Source organism: Myodes glareolus, chromosome X (assembly GCF_982192425.1).
Source record: "Myodes glareolus chromosome X, mMyoGla1.1, whole genome shotgun sequence".
Taxonomy (NCBI): Eukaryota; Metazoa; Chordata; class Mammalia; order Rodentia; family Cricetidae; genus Myodes; species Myodes glareolus.
This window is the reverse complement of record NC_142053.1, coordinates 77,123,533-77,139,499: the sequence shown is the minus strand read 5'-3', so window position 1 is coordinate 77,139,499 and position 15,967 is coordinate 77,123,533. Positions and strand designations below refer to the sequence as shown.

Genomic DNA, 15,967 nt, shown 5'->3' with positions numbered 1-15,967 from the left:
TACAGGACTTAACATCTTTTTCCACAAATACTTGGTCAGCAATGTTCATTGCTGCTCTATTTAGAATAGCCAAGAAATGAAAACAATCTATATGTTCTTTTACTGATGAATGGGTATGGTGGTCTGAGTAGGTATGGCTCCCTTAGACTCATGTGTTTTAATGCTTGGTCACTAGGGAGTGATACTGTTGGGTGTGGCCTTGTTGGAGGAAGTGGTGTCACTGTGGAGGATGACTTTGATGTCTTCTATGCTCTAGCTATGCCCAGTATGGGGCACAGTGTCCTTTTGCTGCCTGAAGATCAAGAAACAGAACTCTCAGCTCCTTCTCCAACACCACATATGCCTACATACCACCTCCCATGATGATAATGGACTAAACCTCTGGACTGTAAGCTGGGCCCAATTAAGTGTTTTCCTTTATAAGAGTTTCTGGGGTCATGATGTCTCTTCACAGTAATAAAAACCCTAACTGAGACAATAGGTCATGAAAATATGATACATATACACTATGGAATACTATTCAACTCTAAAGAAAAGTGGAATCATGAACTTTAAAGTTAGTATGAAAACTAGAAACATGAAACATGACATCAAACATTAACATGAAACTAGAAAATATAATATTGAGTGTGGCAATACAGATCTATAAAGAAAAATAACACATGACAAATATTGAGATGTGAACACATATCCTGGAGTAACTACAGAAACTATAAAAGTTAAAAAACATAACGCATATAATTCTGTGTATTAGCATACATATAAAGTTTAAATGAAAAAGTCCCATCAGTGTTGAGAAAGCTCCCTCCAAGTGAAGGGCTCTAACAGGTCCAAGCATGGTGAACACAAGCCCGAGCATGGCAAATATGGTGTGAACAGGTTTTGTTTTTTTACCCTTCTCCCCCTTGCTAAACTATTAGATTACATTCCTAAAGCTAGTCACCAAGGTCCTTTTCCTTATTCGGTCACTGACTCATTCCTGAGACAAAACACTGAGGACCAACAATAAAAATTGATTATTTGGGCCCGGGTCCTGGGAAGACCAGCTAGCCCTGTTGCACTGCTTAGGAGTTCTCCCCAGAGAGGTGAGTGGGTGCTCACCTGGGCAGCCTGCCTGCCCGGGAAGAGAGCACAGCCCCCCCCCCCAGCTTCTGCAGCAGGGTCTTCGGTGTTCCAAGGGACCCCTCCCCTCTCCCCACTGCTGCGGGCCCTTTGTCTCCCGGGTCCTGGGAAGACCAGCTAGCCCTGTTGCACTGCTGAGGTGCTCTTCCCAGAGAGCTGAGTGGGTGCTAGCCTGGGCAGCCTGCCTGCCTGTCCGGGAAGGGAGCACAGCCCTTCCCCCCTCAGCTTCTGTGGCAGGGTCTTCGGTGTTCCAAGGGACCCCTCCCCTCCCCCCACTGCTGCGGGCCCTTTGTCTCCCGGGTCCTGGGAAGACCAGCTAGCTCTGTTGCACTGCTTAGGAGTTCTTCCCAGAGAGGTGAGTGGGTGCTCACCTGGGCAGCCTGCCTGCCCGGGAAGAGAGCACAGCCCCCCCCAGCTTCTGCAGCAGGGTCTTCGGTGTTCCAAGGGACCCCTCCCCTCCCCCCCACTGCTGCGGGCCCTTTGTCTCCCGGGTCCTGGGAAGACCAGCTAGCCCTGTTGCACTGCTGAGGCGCTCTTCCCAGAGAGCTGAGTGGGTGCTAGCCTGGGCAGCCTGCCTGTCTGTCCGGGAAGGGAGGACAGCCCTTCCCCCCTCAGCTTCTGTGGCAGGGTCTTCGGTGTTCCAAGGGACCCCTCCCCTTCCCCCCACTGCTGCGGGCCCTTTGTCTCCCGGGTCCTGGGAAGACCAGCTAGCCCTGTTGCACTGCTGAGGAGTTCTTCCCAGAGAGGGCTGAGGAGCTCTATCCAGAGAGTGCTGTGAAGTCCTACCCAGAGAGTGCTGAGGAGTTCTATCCAGAAAGTGCTGAGGAGTTTCATCCAGAGTGGAGGAGATGGGCAGGCGCCAATGCAAGAATTCCTCCAACAACCTGAAAGGCAACATGACATCGCCAGAATCCAGGGAGCTTGAAACTAGAAGATTTGAACACCCTACTCCAGAAGAAATAGAAGAAATCGACTCTAAGCGCTTCTTTATGAAAATAATAGAGGAACTTAAACAGGAGGTGAAAATCTGCCGTAAAGAAATGGAAGATAAGTATAACAAAAAAATTGAGGAAATGAGTAAAGAAATGGAAGAGAAATATACCAAAAAGTTTGAAGAAATGAGTAAATCCGTAAATGAAATTCTGGGAAACCAAGAAAAAACAATCAAACAGGTAATAGAAACAGTTCAAGATTTGAAAACTGAAATGGAGTCAATGAAGAAATCACAAACCAAGGGCCGGCTGGCTATGGAAAATCTGGGTAAACAAACAGAGACTTCAGAAACAAGCTTAACCAATAGAATACAAGAGATAGAAGAAAGAATCTCAGACTCTGAGGACACCATAGAGAAATTAAACACTCTGACCAAAGAAAACAGCAAATCCAACAAATTCTCATCACAAAACATTCAGGAACTGTGGGACACAATAAAAAAACCAAATCTAAGAATAATAGGAGTAGAAGAAGGAGAAGAATTGCATTTCAAAGGTCCAGAAAATATACTCAACAAAATTATAGAAGAAAACTTTCCCATCCTAAAGAATGATATTCCTATGAAGGTTCAAGAAGCATACAGAACACCGAATAGACTGGATCAGAAAAAAACATCCCCTTGTCATATAATAATCAAAACACAAAGCATTCAGACAAAAGAAAGGATATTGAGAGCTGCAAAGGAAAAAGGTCAAGTAACTTATAAAGGTAAACCTATCAGACTTACACCAGACTTCTCGATGGAAACCATGAAAGCCAGAAGGTCCTGGATAGAGGTACTGCAGAAACTAAGAGACAATGGATGCAAGCCCAGACTACTTTTCCCAGCCAAGCTATTGTTCACTATCAACGGAGAAAACAAAATATTCCAGGATAAAAACAAATTTAAACAATACGTAGCTACTAATCCAGCCTTACAGAGAATACTAGAAGGAAAATCACAACCCAAGGAATCCAACATTCCCAACATTGCCTACATTAACTCAGACATCTAGCGACCCTTCACAAGCACAACTCAAAGAAGGAAAACACATACACGCTACTACCCAAAAAAAATGACCGGAGTCATCGATCACTGGTCATTAATATCACTTAATATCAATGGACTCAACTCACCTATAAAGAGGCACAGACTTAGAGATTGGATACGAAAACAGGATCCAACAGTCTGCTGTCTACAAGAAACACACCTCAACCACAAAGACAGACACCTACTCAGAGTAAAGGGTTGGGAAAAGGTTTTCCAAGCAAATGGACCTAAGAAACAAGTGGGTGTGGCCATTCTAATATCTAACAAAATCGACTTCAAACTAAAATCAATCAGAAGAGATGGAGATGGACATTTCATACTCATAACAGGAACAATTCATCAGGAAGAAGTCTCAATCTTGAATATCTATGCCCCTAATACAAAGGCACCCACATATGTAAAAGAAACTCTTCTAGAACTCAAGGCAGTCATCAAACCACACACACTAATAGTAGGAGACTTCAACACTCCTCTCTCACCAATGGACAGGTCAATCAGACAGAAACCTAACAGAGAAATAAGAGATCTATTGGAGGTACAGAGTCAAATGGACTTAACAGACATCTATAGAACACTCCACCAAAATAGGAAAGAGTATACCTTCTTCTCTGCAGCTCATGGAACCTTCTCGAAAATTGACCACATACTTGGTAACAAAGCAAACTTCCACAGATACAAAAAATTATTAGTAACCACCTGTGTCTTGTCAGATCACCATGGATTGAAATTAGAATTCAACAACAATGGTACCCCCAGGAAGCCAACAAACTCATGGAAGTTGAACAGTCAACTACTAAATCACCCCTGGGTCAAGAAAGAAATAAAGAAAGAAATTAAAGTCTTCCTTGAATATAATGAAAACAAAGACACAACGTATTCAAACCTATGGGACACAATGAAAGCAGTGCTAAGAGGAAAGTTCATAGCACTAAGTGCCCACCTAAAGAAAACGGAGAAAGCACACATTGGAGACTTAACTACACACTTGAAAGCTCTAGAAAAAAAAGAAGCTGATTCACCCAGGAGGAGTAGAAGATTGGAAATAATCAAAATGAAGGCTGAAATCAACAAAATAGAAACACAGAAAACAATTCAAAGAATCAATGAAGCAAAAAGCTGGTTCTTGGAGAAAATTAACAAGATTGACAAACCCCTATCCAAACTAATCAAACAGCAGAGAGAGAACATGCAAATTAATAGGATCAGAAATGAAAAGGGGGACATAACCACAGACACAGAGGAAATTCAGAGAATCATTAGATCTTACTACGAAAGTTTATATGCCACAAAGTTGGAAAATGTAAAAGAAATGGACATTTTTTTTAGATAAGTACCATATACCAAAGTTGAAACAAGACCAGGTGAACAATCTAAATAGACATGTTAGTCGTGAAGAACTAGAAGCTGTTATCAAAAATCTCCCTACCAAAAAAAGCCCAGGACCAGATGGTTTCAATACAGAATTCTACCAGAACTTCCAGGAAGAGCTAATACCTATACTCCTTAATGTATTCCACAATATAGAAAAAGAAAAGTCACTGCCAAACTCCTTTTATGAAGCTACAGTCACCCTAATACCAAAACCACACAAAGACACAACCAAGAAAGAGAATTACAGGCCAATCTCACTCATGAACATCGATGCGAAAATTCTCAATAAAATACTGGCAAACCGAATCCAAGAACACATTAGAAAAATTATCCATTATGATCAAGTAGGCTTCATCCCAGAGATGCAGGGATGGTTCAACATACGCAAATCTATCAATGTAATCCATCATATAAATAAACTGAAAGAAAAAAACCATATGATCATTTCATTGGATGCTGAAAAAGCATTTGACAAAATTCAACACCCATTTATGATAAAGGTGTTGGAGAGACTGGGGATACAAGGATCATACCTAAATATAATAAAAGCAATATACAGCAAGCCGACAGCTAACATCAAATTGAACGGAGAGAAACTCAAAGCCTTTCCACTAAAATCAGGAACACGACAAGGCTGTCCACTCTCTCCATACCTCTTCAATATAGTGCTTGAAGTTCTAGCAATAGCAAGAAGACAACATAAGGGGATCAAGGGGATTCGAATTGGAAAGGATGAAGTTAAACTTTCGTTATTTGCAGACGATATGATAGTGTACATAAGCGACCCCAAAAACTCTACCAAAGAACTCCTACAGCTGATAAACACCTTTAGTAACGTGGCAGGATACAAGATCAACTCCAAAAAATCAATGGCACTCCTATACACAAAGGATAAAGAAATGGAGAGGGAAATCAGAGAAACATCACCTTTCACGATAGCCACAAATAGCATAAAATATCTTGGGGTTACTCTAACCAAGGATGTGAAAGACCTATTTGACAAGAACTTTAAGCCTTTGAAAAGAGAAATTGAGGAGGATACCAGAAAATGGAAAGACCTCCCCTGCTCTTGGATTGGGAGATTCAACATAGTAAAAATGGCAATTCTACCAAAAGCAATCTATAGATTCAATGCAATCCCCATCAAAATCCCATCAAACTTCTTCATAGACCTTGAGAGAACAATAATCAAGTTTATATGGAAAAACAAAAAACCCAGGATAGCCAAAACAATCTTATACAATAAAGGAACTTCTGGAGGCATTACTATCCTTGACTTCAAACTCTATTACAGAGCTACAGTATTGAAAACAGCTTGGTATTGGCATAAGAACAGAGAAGTCGACCTATGGAATCGAATAGAAGACCCAGATACTAACCCTCAAACCTATGAACACCTAATTTTTGACAAGGGAGCTAAAGGTATACAATGGAAGAAGGAAAGCTGTAGCTACCAAAGTTTCTTCCCTTCTCTCCTGGCGATTCGCAGGGCCGTGTGACCTCCGGCTTCCTGGAGTCTCTGCACTAGCTCTGGCTTGAGGGGATAACTTAGCGAGAACCTGGTTCTCTTTGTTATGGTGATTCCACTTGTATTCAAGGTCTTAGCAGTGGGCCCATGCCTGCCTCCCCTAGCTGACCCTGCCCGAGGGGCCGGGAAGCTTTAATCTTCTCATCCTGCTCCTGCATGGGAGGAGGCCTTGCTATTTCGATTCTTCTAGCCCACTGATATAAATACCTGTCTGGAGTTTAATAAAGTTGCCATTTACTCTTGTAGATGAGCCAGGTCTCTTTTGTCTGTGTCTCTTTTTCAACCCTCAGGACAATCGTCCCTTCTCGTGGGCCCGAGTTCAGGAAGCGCGCAGCCTGGGTCGGGCGTGGGTACCCATTTGGAAGTGCAGACTCTTACAGAAAGCGTCTTTAACAAATGGTGCTGGCATAACTGGATGTCAACCTGTAGAAGAATGAAAATAGATCCATATCTATCACCATGCACAAAACTCAAGTCCAAATTAATTAAAGACATCAACATCAATCTGTCCACTTTGAACCTGATAGAAGAGAAAGTGGGAAGTAGTCTACAAGATATAGGCACAGGAGGCCACTTCCTAAGTAGGACCCCAGTAGCACAGACAATAAGAGAAACAATGAATAAATGGGACCTCCTGAAACTGAGAAGCTTCTGTAAAGCAAAGGACACTGTCAGTAAGACAAAAAGGCTGCCTTCTGACTGGGAGAAGATCTTCACCAACCCCTCATCAGACAAAGGTCTGATCTCCAGAATATACAAAGAACTCAAGAAACTAGACACTAAAACTCTAATTAACCCAATTAAAAAATGGGGTACTGATCTGAACAGAGAATTCACAACAGATGAACTTCGAATGGCCAGAAGACACTTAAGGTCATGCTCAACCTCCTTAGCGATCAGGGAAATGCAAATCAAAACCACTTTGAGATACCATCTTACACCTGTCAGAATAGCTAAACTCAAAAACACCAATGATAGCCTATGCTGGAGAGGATGTGGAATGAGGGGAACACTCATCCATTGTTGGTGGGAATGCAAACTTGTGCAGCCACTGTGGAAATCAGTGTGGCGGTTTCTCAGGAAATTGGGAGTCAACCTCCCTCAGGACCCAGCAATTCCTCTCTTGGGAATATACCCTAGAGATTCCTGAACATACTACAAAAGCGTTTGTTCAACTATGTTCATAGCTGCGCTATTTGTAATAGCCAGAACCTGGAAACAGCCTAGGTGCCCCTCAATAGAAGAATGGTTAAAAAAGGTGTGGAACATATACACATTAGAGTTTTACTCAGCGGTAAAAAATAATGACATCTTGAATTTTGCATGCAAATGGATGGACATAGAAAACGCTTTACTGAGTGAGGTAAGCCAGACCCAAAAAGAGGAACACGGTATATATTCACTCATAAGTGGATTCTAACCATAATTAAAGGTCTTTGAGCCTATTATTCGTGATCATAGAGAAGCTAAATAAGAAGACGAACCTGATGAAGATTATTTAGCTATCCGCCAGGAGGTAGGAAATAGTCAAGAGTCCCAGGTAACCTTGGGTGCATGGGGGGGGTGGGAGGGTTGTTGGAAGGGGAGAGGGTTAGAGAGAAGGGAGTAGGGGAGGAATGGAGAAAGCTCGGTTGACCGGGATGGGGGGAAGGGAGGAAGGATGAATATGGGATCAGGGAAGAATATATTTCAACTAAGGGAGTCATTTTAGGGTTTACAGGAAACTTGATTATATATGGGATCCCAGGTCCAAGGAGAGATCCCCAGATTGTTCTCTGGACAGAGGAGAGGGTGCCTGAACCGGCCTTGGCCCATAACCATACTGATGAATATTTTGCTTATCACCATAGATCCTTCATCTGGCGTTGGATGGAGATACAGATGGAGACCCACATTGGAGCACCGGACTGAGCCCCCCAAGATCCAAATGAGGAGCAGAAGGATGAAGAAAATGACGAAGGACTGCGAGGGAAGCTATCACCCACTGATACAAGGGGTCGGATTTAATGAGAGTTTACCAAGGCCAGTTGGACTGCGATTGAACGAGCACGTGATCCAACCAGATTCTCTGAATGTGACCGGATTCTCTGAATGTGGCTGGCCTGGAGTCTTTCTGAGAAGCCATTGACAATGACACTGGGACTAGTTTCCTCTGCATATACTGGATTTTTGGGATCCAGTCTGTTTGGATACTCACCTTCCTGGACCTGGAGGGAGGGGTGAGGAACTTGAACTTCCCACAGGGCAGGAAACCCTGACTGCCCTTAGGGACAAAGAGGGAGGAGGAGAGGGAGGGGGGAGTGGGAGGGTGTTGGGAAGAGGGGCGTAAATGGAAACTTTTATAATTTAATAAAATTACTTTAAAAAAAACAAAAAAAATTGATTATTTGGCTAATATGTCCAATGAGGTTTTACCAACTCACCCTAGAACAGACCCCCCCTTTTTTTCCTAAAAGTCCTACCCTCCAAAACACACCTGCTTGCTTGCTTCTTGCTGTTGATGCTGCTTACTGTCTGTCTTTTCAGCCTCCCCTGCTGCTTGCCACTCCAGGGTAACAAATCTCCTTTTGGCCAAGATTTTGAAATAAAGTATGTCCTGTACTAACTCTGAGGGGGCCAACATTCCTTACACCGAGAGCCAAAGATCATCTAACAAAACATCAACCACAGGCACCAACCACTTGCTCTTTTGAGTTCTTGATCAGGGGTGTCCATGAGATTCACAAAACATTACAGTGGTTATTGTTATTGTTCTTTGTTATCCCTAGAGATAGAGGATAAGTCTTTATTGCAAAGACACCATGCACTTCAGCTGTAGAACCCTCTTCCCTGAGGACTAGCTTTCATGATGCCCTTCCAAATGAGGGAAGTAGCCTACAGTCTTACTTAGCTTTGATGCCTATGAACCAAACAATGACCAGTGTGACATTTTAACTCCAAGGGTACAGTAGTGTCACACATACCTTGGTGACAACAAATAGGTTTCTAATTAGATTTAAGACCTGCTCAACAGGAGGGAAATAATGTCAGCTGTTGGAAACCTAGTCAGCTACTCAGGGCTGCTGAACTCATCACTTTACTAAGCCAGCATAATCCTTAACTACATTCTCAATATTTGTGCTTATGTCCACAAATAAATGTAGTGCTTACCTCTCATCAAGGACACTTCTTTTTGCAACAGATAGAGACTGTTAAAGAAAATCACAGTCAAGCAAAATGCAGAGCTCTACAGCAACACCCACACCCAAAGCTCAGGGGACTCTGTGGAATAGGGAACAGAAAAATTGTAAGATGAGGGAGTTTCCTGTGAGATTATGCCTTCTAAGAATGTTAGAACATGACCTGAACAAGGATAACAGCAATAGCCATGATAAGGCCCATGTGAGGCCTCAATCATATCAGCAACTAAGGAATATTGAAAATGGGAGAAAAGTTTTCCCCGGGGAAGAGCACACCAGTTGGCCAAATGATCAGCCCTGAAAACATACACACATACAAGTGACATTATACATACTGATCAGGTTGTATTTATATGTTTAGGAATATGTATGTATATATAACATACATTCATAATGTATACACCCATGTATGTATATATGTATGTATATAATAACACATAATGAAAATAAGACGTCATTATTTGAAAGAGAGCAAGGAGAAATATTCAGGAAGGTTTGGAGGAAGGAAATGGGTAGAGGAAATGGTGTAATTCTAACATCAAAAAATCAAAGAAATAATTAAAAAACAGGAAAATATACATATATAAAAGTTTAAGAAAAATAATAAAATAGAAGTTTAGCATCTAAATCCCAGAACAATAAACATTAAAAAGAACCAAATCTCCTAGCAAATTATAACCTTCACCCTAGAAAAATGAAACATTTTTATTGTTAATTGTTTAAAGCTATTTTCAAAAAGAAATTATAATTAGATAATAATTTACATTAGTCTTTGTCAAATTTGTAGAAAGCAGAATCTGCTTTTTATGGAACGGGAGACGTTATTTCTGTATTTGATGATTTTTTTTAAATACTTAATGTTAATGTCTGTCCAGCTAAGAATATTAAAAACAAGAACATGAAATCCACATAGTCATTGATATTCAGGAAATGATATGGTAATTTTTATTTTTGCTTTGTGCAGTAAAACTGAACAATAATAGATGTTAATCTTTCCCATTCAATATTCAACAATATAACTTTCTACATTAAAAGACAACTTTCTATCAGGACAGTTAGGCTGTATTAAATACTAAATTTCCAAAACAGCGCTAATGACATGCAATGAATTTCCTAGATAAACTGACTAGGTATTAGGAGAAACTATAAGATCAAATACTTGGAATTCAAATTTAATGTATTTTTATTGAAAAAAATGAAATGTATTTTCATCATATTTTCATCTCTCTCAACACCTTTCAGATCCTTCTCAGCTCTCTTCCCACCCAATTTATATTCTTTTTATCTCTTTCTCTTTTTTATCTACTTATTTATTTTATTTTTTATTTTTTTTAAATTTATTTATTTATTAAAATTTTCCACCTCCCCCCCCGCCTCCTTTTTCCCTCCTCCTCCCCAGCTCCCCATCCCTCTCTAGTCCTAAGAGCAGTCAAGGTTCCCTGCCCCATGGGAAGTCCAAGGTCCTCGCCCCTCCATCCAGTTCTATAAAGGTGAGCATCTAAACAAACCAGGCTCCAACAAAGCCAGTCCATGCGGTAGAATCAAAACCCAATGCCTTTGTCCTTGGCTTCTCAGTCAGTCTTTATTGCCAGCCACATTCAGAGTGTCCAGTTTGATCACATGCTCCATCACTCCCAGTTCAGCTGGCGTTGGTGAGCTCCCATTAGATCATTCCCACCATCTCAGTGGGTGGACGCACCCCTTGTGTTCCTGACTTCCTTGCTCATGTTCTCCCTCCTTCTGCTCCTCATTTGGACCTTGGGAGCTTGGGAGTCCACTGCTCCAATGTGGGTCTCTGTCTCTATCTCCTCCATAGCCAGATGAAGATTCTATGGTGATATGCAAGATATTTATCAGTGTGGCTATGGGACACAGTTCAAGCAACCTCTCTTCTGCTGCCCAAGGAACAACCTGGGGACCTCTCCTTGGACCTGGGAACCCCTCTAGAATCAAGTCTCTTGCAAACCCTATAATGGCTCCCTTAATTAAGATATTTACTTCCCTGCTCCCATATCTACCCTTCCTCCACCCCACCCATCCCATTCCCCCAAGCTTTCCTGAATCCTCCCCTTCTCCCTTCTCTCAACCCATCTCCCCTTACATCTACCCCCCCACACCCTCGTGCACCCAAGTTTTGCCTGGCAATCTTGTCTACCTCCAATATCCAGGAGGATAACTATATGCTTTTCTTTGTGTTCACCTTCTTATTTAGCTTCTCTAGGATCATGAATTATAGGCTCAATGTTCTTTAATTATAGTTAGAATCCACTTATGAGTGAGTACATATCATATTCCTCTTTTGGGGTCTGGGTTACCTCACTCAGTAAAGCGTTTTCTATTTCCATCCATTTGCATGCAAAATTCAAGATGTAATTGCTTTTTACCGCTGAGTAAAACTCTAATGTGTATATGTTCCACACCTTCTTTAACCACTCTTCTATTGAGGGGCACCTAGATTGTTTCCAGGTTCTGGCTATTACAAATAGTGCTGTTATGAACATAGTTGAACAAATGCTTTTGTAGTATGACAGGGCATCTCTTGGGTGTATTCCCAAGAGTGGAATTTCTGAGTCCTGAGGTAGGTCGACTCCCAGTTTCCTGAGAAACCACCGCACTGAACTCCAAAGTGGCCGCACAAGTTTGCATTCCCACCAACAATAGATGAGTGTTCCCCTTACTTCACATTCTCTCCAGCATAGGCTATCATTGGTGCTTTTTGAGTTTAGCTATTCTGACAGGTGTAAGATGGTATCTCAAAGTTGTTTTGATTTGCATTTCCCTGATTGCTAAAGAGGTTGAGCATGACCTTAAGTGTCTTTTGGCCATTTGAACTTCTTCTCTTGAGAATTCTCTGTTCAGTTCAGTACCTCATTTTTTAATTGGGTTAATTAGAGTTTTAGTGTCTAGTTTCTTGAGTTCTTTGTATATTTTGGAGATCTGACCTTTGTCTGATGAGGGGTTGGTGAAGATCTTCTCCCAGTCAGAAGGTAGCCGTTTTGTTTTAATGACAGTGTCCTTTGCTTTACAGAAGCTTCTCAGTTTCAGGAGGTCCCATTTATTCATTGATTTTCTTATTGTCTGTGCTACTAGGGTTCTACCTAGGAAGTGGTCTCCTGTGCCCATGTGTTGCAGACTACTTCCCATTTTCTCTTCTATCAGGATCAATGTGGTCAGATTAATATTGAGGTCTTTAATCCATTTGGGCTTGAGTTTTGTGCATGGTGATAGATATGGATCTACTTTCATTCTTCTACAGGTTGACATCCAGTTATGTCAGTACCATTGGTTAAAGATGCTTTCTTTCTTCCATTGTATACTTTTAACTCCCTTGTTGAAAATCAGGTGTTCATAGGTTTGTGGGTTAATATCCGGGTCTTCTATTCGATTCCATAGGTCGGCTTCTCTGTTTTTATGCCAATACCAAGCTGTTTTCAATACTGTCGCTCTGTAATAGAGTTTGAAAGCAGGGATAGTAATGCCTCCAGAAGTTCCTTTATTGTATAAGATTGTTTTGGCTATCCTGGGTTTTTTGTTTTTCCCTATAAAGTTTATTATTGTTCTCTCAATGTCTGTGAAGAATTTTGATGGGATTTTGAAGGGGATTGCATTGAATCTATGGATTGCTTTGGTAGAATTGCCATTTTTACTATGTTGATCCTCCCAATCCAAGAGCAAGGGAGATCCTTCCATTTTTCTGGTATCCTCTTCAATTTATTTCTTCAAACACTTAAAGTTCTTGTCAAATAAATCTTTCATTTCCTTGGTTAGAGTTACCCCAAGATATTTTATGCTATTTGTGGCTATCGTGAAAGGTGATGCTTCTCTGATTTCCCTCTCTGCTTCTTTATCCTTTGTGTATAGGAAGGCAACTTTTTTTTTGTTTTTGGAGTTGATCTTATATCCTGCCATATCACTGAAGGTGTTTATCAGCTGTAGGAGTTCTTTGGTAGAGTTTTTGGGGTCGCTTATATACACTATCATATCATCTGCAAATAACGAAAGTTTAACTTCTTCCTTTCCAATTCCAATCCCCTTGATCCCTTTATGTTGTCTTATTGCTATTGCTAGAACTTCAAGCACTATATTGAAGAGGTATGGAGAGAGTGGACATCCTTGTCCTGTTCCTGATTTTAGTGGAATGGAAAACTGGGTGTGGTGGTGTATGCCTTTAATCCCGATGCTCAGGAGGCAGAGGCTGGCAGTTCTCTGTACATTCAAAAAGAAAAGTGAGTTCAAGGACAGCCAAGGCTGTTACATAGATAAACCCTGTCTTGAAAACAAACAAAACAAAACAAAAAACTCGAAAAACAAAAAACAAACTTCCCCCCACCAAAACAAAACCAAAAATTCAACACACACATACAAAACAGAACAAAACGACAGAAATCATAATAAGCAAAAGACCATTTTGACAAAAAATACTGTAACAAAGCAAAATGAGACAAAAAGTCTACAAAAATGTCATTACGTTTAAGTTGATCAACTATTCCTATATATGGTAAGTAGTTGATAACATATGAAGTGAGACCCCGTTGGAAAAACTGATTTTTCCTTTGCCTGTACATTTCACTTGCAGATAGATTCTTGGTTAGATGTGGGAGCCTGCAACCTCTTCTTCATTAAATATAGTTTGAGAAGGTATATTACACAGATCTGTTTAATAAAAAATTTAGGTAATACCTTTTTTAGTTATGATAGAAATGTATTCTTATGCATTAGCAGGGATGATCGAAGGAATTATATAAAGGGGCACTATATAATGGAAGGAGTTATATAAAGGGGAGCTATATAATGGAAGGAGTTATATAAAGGGGCACTATATTATGGAAGGAGTTATATAAAGGGGAGCTATATAATGGAAGGAGTTATATAAAGGGGGGCTATATAATGGAAGGAGTTATATAAAGGGGAGCTATATAATACAGAGAAAAGCTAAACAATGAGCAAATAAAGGAGCAGTTAGGAATCATCTTTTGTTTTTATAGTTGATCTTCGCCGAAATATCTAGAAATGATTTGTCTTTCGTTTTTATCTAGAGTAACAGAGAGCTTTGGGATGTGTCAAAGAACACCTTTCTATCCTCTTATCAGGCAAAGCCAGTCAAACCCAGGTTATACACATGGAGCAGAATAGAATATTTTCCTACTGGCTAGTGTGATGACGCTTACTAAAATGTATCCCTTGAGTTTATATTATTGTGATACTAATCTGACCTTTCAAGCATCTATATTTTCTACATTTTGGGTCACTGATGTTTCAGTAAGATAAAGTTATTGAATGATACATTTATTAACATTAAAGGCCAATTAAAATTATCATTGTATAATCATTTTACTTTTCTGCAAACCCAGGAAATTTATAGCCAAGAAAAAACAGCTTACAGTCTAAGAAGAACACACAAAACCAAATACGTTTATTCTGAAAACTAAAATAAAGAACATTTGCTTAAGATCAGAAATGTTTTTGAGGATACAGAAGTGATACTTCATAAATGAAATAAAAAGTTAAGTGTATAATGAGAGCTAATCTTGCTAGTTTATGAGATTTAACAGGGCTGTTGGTGACAAAAGGGATGTCTATGAAGACTGTGGAATGTTAATGCTATATGCTATTATTATTTTGCCACTAGGGTTTGCAAATATGAACCTCCTTCTAATTTCAATATTCTAATTTATTCTATAATATTCTCAAGACATTCTTCTGAGTAAATCACAGGCATGTGTTCATATAATTTGTATATTTAAACACTACACTTTAATGCATCATCTATCCATCATCATCATCATCATCTTTCTCTCTTTTTGTCTATCACTTATTTCTCATATGTTTTGAAAAGGGCATAACATACCTGCTATATTACAAAAATTAAAGGCACAGTTATATTGCTAATGCAAGGCATAATTGTGTATAGTAAATCTCTTCTGGAGATTTGTTATGCATACCTATTTGTCATGTATACCTATTTGTAATGTACACCTGAAACTTTGTACCTGAAAATGGTTGCACAGATATTTAGCAAATTAAAAACATAGATTCTTACAACAAAATGCCTTGTGTTGAACCTTGGTTCTGAAACTTGCTGGCACAATGAGGATGGGCATATGCATTAATATATTTATACAGGTGAAGTATTTAAAACAGAATACAGTGACAGGGGTCACCGTCATTCACTTCATTCTCATCCAGAACCAAGTGGCAAGATGCGCCTGGCCAAGTGGTACATGTGGTTTGATGATGATGAGAAGCAGAAGTTGATCGAGGAGATCCATGCCTTGGTTACTGTTAGGGATGCCAAGCACACCAACTTTTTGGACTTCTGGAACTTCAAGATCATTTACCTACACTACACTAGACTCTACTTCTGTATCTGTGTAGTCATCAAGGACAAAATTCTGGTCTGTCTCGAAGCCATCTACAACTTTGTGGGAGTGCTAAATGAATATTTCCACAATGTCTGTGAACTGGACCTGGTTTTCAGCTTCTACAAGGTTTACACAATGGTAGATGAGATGTCCCGGGCTGGTGAAATCTGAGAGATGAGCCAGACGAAGGTGTTGAAGAAGTTGCTGAGGCTGCAGTCCCTGGAGTGAGGTGGCCTCCACTCAGCCAGGTATGTTGTACTAACCTGCCTGCTCACCCCTACCAGGTCTGAGGGCCACCCCAGCAACACCCTCCCTTCCTCAGTTGCCCCAGAGGAAGGACCAAGCAGGGTCTAGGTTGCGTGGGAGGAGGTTACAACCTATT

At 40.5% G+C, this 15,967-nt stretch overlaps 1 pseudogene; it reads left to right on the top strand.

Annotated features, from left to right (window-relative positions):
• Window positions 1-15,310: 15,310 nt before the first annotated feature.
• LOC125389478 (AP-2 complex subunit sigma pseudogene) lies at window positions 15,311-15,813 on the top strand (annotated as a pseudogene).
• The last annotated feature ends 154 nt before the right edge of the window (window positions 15,814-15,967 follow it).